This window comes from Peromyscus maniculatus, chromosome 4 (assembly GCF_049852395.1).
Source record: "Peromyscus maniculatus bairdii isolate BWxNUB_F1_BW_parent chromosome 4, HU_Pman_BW_mat_3.1, whole genome shotgun sequence".
Classification (NCBI taxonomy): Eukaryota; Metazoa; Chordata; class Mammalia; order Rodentia; family Cricetidae; genus Peromyscus; species Peromyscus maniculatus.
Genome location: NC_134855.1, coordinates 27,176,228 through 27,180,779, shown reverse-complemented (window position 1 = coordinate 27,180,779; position 4,552 = coordinate 27,176,228). Strand labels below are relative to the sequence as shown.

Genomic DNA, 4,552 nt, shown 5'->3' with positions numbered 1-4,552 from the left:
ATACCCACCCCTAACACTCCCCTCCCACTTCTCCTAGGGCCCCTTAATACATGACTCTTCTACATTCATATTTTTTTTTTAAATATAGCCTACTGAGTCCTATTAGTGTTGCCTGCATAGCCATGAGCAAGCTACCAGTAACCGCATCCCTGAAGAAAAATGGCCCCTTTCCAGAAGCCTTCAATTGTCAATGGCTCCTCAGCTAAGGCCTCATGAGTCCCTCCCCCATCGAGGTTGGAATTATTGCTGGCTTGGTCTTTCCAGGGTCACTGTAGCCTCTGTCACTTCCATGGCATGTCCAGAAGATAGTGTTTCCCAGCACTCCATCATCCGGCTGGTCCATGTCTCCTGTTCCCTGTTCCATGGCGTTCCTTGAGCGTTGTGGGGGCTGATACAGATGTCCTATTTAGGGCTGAGCCCCTAGCAGTCGCTTACTCTTTAGCACTTTGACTAATTATAAGTCTCTGCAGTGACTGCTGCCAACTGCAAAGGGAAACTTTCCTGGCCAAGGTTGAGAGCAGCACTAATATATGGGTATGAAGAAATATGTAGAAGGCAGATTGACAACATGTCTGTTTAACAAAACAACAGGAGTAGGCTGTCCCACTACAGCCTGTGTCCTCCCCAACCATGGGCTTTTGGCTAGTTTGCAGTATGAGGCCTTAATTCGGTGGTTCTTAACTTTCCTAATGCATTTACTCATGTCGTGGTGACTCGAACTGTAACATTATTTTTGTTGCCACTTCATAACTGTAATTTTGCTACTGTTAGGAATTATAATGTAAATATCTGTTTTCCAATGATCTTAGGCAACCCCTGTGAAAGGGTCATTCGACCCCCAGTGGGGTTGCAACCCACAGGTAGAGAATCACTGCATTACTTCATTCTTGTAGAACAAACCTCAGATGCATTCAGAAAGTGTCTGGTCATCCCCATAATATTTATGCTACTATTGCATTATACATCTTGCCTAGGAGGTCAGTAACACAGCATTCAGGGTAAACTGTTAGGTACCATCATTGATGACTTTTTGCCCCCAGCAGCCTGCATAGCAACTTCTGGCACTGGGAAAACTAGCTGGGGGCTGATTTCCAGATCAATTCCAGCTTGATTTCTCTATGTCCCATAACCAAACTGTTGTGTCTTCAACAATAGGGTCTTTCCATCTAGTAAGAGCAACAACAGTAGCCTATGTTGTTTGGGATGGGGGCTCTAAGGCCTCCCTGACCAATAACATGTAAGGAAATATCCCATAGCTGGCACTGAGATTTTCATTTAATGACCCATGTCTTCTGGGGAAAGCATTGTCCATCCCCACAGGGTAGAGGTATTCAAACTTCTTTTAAAATAAATGGCTTTCTGCATCTCCCAGTTCCAAAGAGAGCTGCATCTTCTTGTACAGTGCCAGCCTCATCCCTGAGACACAATGGTGAAAGCAGAATGAATGGATTTGGCCATATTAGGCACTTTGTTTCCAAGCCTGTCTTCAGCAGCCACTGGTAACTGCCACTCTAGCAAAGTAGATATTGTTGCCTTCGTTGACCTCAAATACATGGTCTGCATGTTCCAATTTGAGTCTACCCACTGCAAGTGCAACAGCACAGTCAAGGCTGAGGACTGGAACCTTGTTAGCAACAGGAAAGCCATCTCCATCTTCTAGGAGTGAGATCGTGCCAACATCTAACAGGTCATGCTGGTGCCAAGTACATTGTGGAGTCTACTGGTGTCTTCACCACCTTGGAGATGGCTGGGGCCCACTTGAAGGATGGAGTAAAAAAAAATCATCATCTCTGACCCTTCCATTGATGCTTCAATGTTTGTGATGGGTGTGAACCACAAGAGCTATGACAATTCACTCAAGATTGACAGCAATGCTTCTTGTACCACCAACTGCTTAGCCCCCCAACCAAGGTCATCCATGATAACTTTGGGATTGTGGAAGGGACTCATGACCACAGTTCATGCCATCATTGTCACCCAAAAGACTGTAGATGGCTCCTTGGAGAAGCTGTGGTGTGATGGCTGTAGGGCTGCCCAGAACATCATTCCTGTATCCATTGGTGCTGCCAAGGCTGTGGGCAAGGTCATCCCAGAGCTGAACGGGAAGCTCCCTGGCGTGGCGTTCCATGTGCCTATTCCCAATGTGTCCATCATGAATCTGGCATGCTGCCTGGAGAAAGCTGTCAAGTATGATGACATCACGAAGGTGGTGAAGCGGGAATGAGAAGGCCCACTAAAGTGCATCCTGGACTACACTGAGGAGCAGATGGTCAAGGGCAGCTCTTCCACCTTTGATGCTGGGGCTGGCGTTGCTTTGTAATGACAATGACATGTAAATGTAAAGACAACTTTGTACAGCTCATTTCCTGGTGTGACAACAAATAAGGCTACAGCAACAGCAGGGTGGTGGACCGCACGGCCTTACTCCAAGAAGTAAGAAGTCCTGGACCATCCACCCCAGGGGGGAAAAATGAGAGAAAGAGAGAGGCCCTTGGCTGCTGAGTGGTTCCTGTCCCAACTCAGCCTCCAGCACTGAACATCATCCCAGATCCCCAGAAGAAGATGAGGGACTTGGGGAACTCTGCTTTCTTAAACACCAAAAATAACGTTCACTGCACCCACCCACCCCAAATTATATATATATATATATATATATATATATATATATATATATATATATATATGCATATATAAATTTTAGATATATAAACCATATATATATTATATTTACCATATATATGGTTTCTTGAGACAGTTTCTCTGTGTAGAGTTTCTCTGTGTAGCCCTGGCTGTCCTGGAACTCACTCTGTAAACCAGGCTGGTCTCGAACTCAGAGATCCACCTGCCTCTGCTTCCCAAGTGCTGGGATTAAAGGTGTAGGCCACCACCACCCAGCTAAAAGTTATATATTTTTAATTAGCTTACAAAATATGGTTTCTATAAAAATTTTACAAATATTCTGAATTTTTATTAATCTACCTCCTACTCAACTATCTCCCCATTGTCCATTCCCATCCTTACCTAAGCCTTTAGCCCACATTTTTATATCACATGCATTCTACTGTCCCCTCTTCACGTAAGGCCTCTTCCTCTCCTCCAACCGTGGGAAATTTCTGGCTTCCTGATTACTATGGACACAGACAGTCAAATTAAATGTACAAATTAAGATTCGGAGGCTAGGATCCACATGAAAGAAAGAATATGTACAGCATTTGTCTTTTTAGGTCTTAGTTCCCTCACTTACTATAATAGTTTCCAGTTTCATCCATTTTCCTATAAATTTTATAATTTCATTTTTAGAGCACAATACAATGCAATTGTTCTGATGATTGACTTAAATTGTCAACTTAGCCTAGCATCATCTGGGAAGAGAGTTTCAGTAAGGGATTGTCTGTATTGGGCTGGCCTGTAGACATGTCTGGGGGCAGGGGCACTTTTCTTAAATTCACTGATGTAGGAAGATGCAGATCACTGTAGGTGGTACCATTCCCTAGGGAGTCCTGAACTGTATAAGAATGGAGGAATCAAGTGGAACACAAGCAAGAAGCATGTACGCATTTGTTTCTGTCTGCTCTTGACTGTGGGTGTGATATGATCTGCTTTACATTCTCACCTTAATTTCCATCAATGAACTTAACCTGGAATTGTAAGCAGAGTAAACATCTCCTCCTCTAAGTTGATTTTTGTCAGAGTATTTTGTCACAGCAAAAAAAGTGAAACTAGAACACTTGTGTATGTACCAGATTTTCATTGTCCATTCATCTGTTGATGGACATCTAGGATGATTTAGCTCTTGTGAATAGAACAGCAGTGAACAAGATTGAACGAGAATCTCTGTAGCTGGATATGGATTGACTCCTTTGGGTATATGCCCAGGAGTAGTATAGCTGGGGTATATGGTAATTTTATATTAGCTTTTATAGAAACCCCCACACTGACTTACATAGTGGCTATACTAATTTATTCTCATCAACAGCAGGTAAGGGTTCTCTTTTCTGCACATCCTCAACAGTATTTGTTATTTATTTTCTTGATGATAGCCATTCTGACTGGTGAGAGATGGAATCTCAAAGTAGTTCTTATTTAAATTTTTTAATGGCTAATGATATTGGATGAATTTTTAAGTGTTTATTAGCCATTAGTATTTCTTCCTTTGAGAACGTTCTATTCAGACCTGTAGCCAGTTTTTAAATTCAGTTTTTGTTTTCTTGATATTTTGTTTCTTGGTCTTTTGGTTTGGGTTTTTTGGTTTTTGGGATTTTTTTTTTAATATATATCCTAGAGATTGATCCATCCTCAGATGTACAGCTGACAAAGACTTTCTTTCATTCTGTAGGCTGTTTCTTCATTTGATTGGCAGTTTCCCTTGCTGTACAGAAGTCTGTAATTCCATGGGATCCCATCTGTCAATTATTAGTCTTATTTTCTGCGTGACTGAAGTCCTATTTAGAGAGTCCTTACCTATTTCTATATCTTGAAGTGTTCTCCCTACATTTTTTCCTCTAGTAGTTACCGAGTTTCAGATTCTTGGTCCATTTGGAGTTGAGTTTTA

General features: G+C 42.3%; 1 pseudogene; it reads left to right on the top strand.

Annotated features, from left to right (window-relative positions):
- The first annotated feature begins 362 nt into the window (after window positions 1-362).
- Window positions 363-2,621, top strand: LOC102914397 (glyceraldehyde-3-phosphate dehydrogenase pseudogene; annotated as a pseudogene).
- The last annotated feature ends 1,931 nt before the right edge of the window (window positions 2,622-4,552 follow it).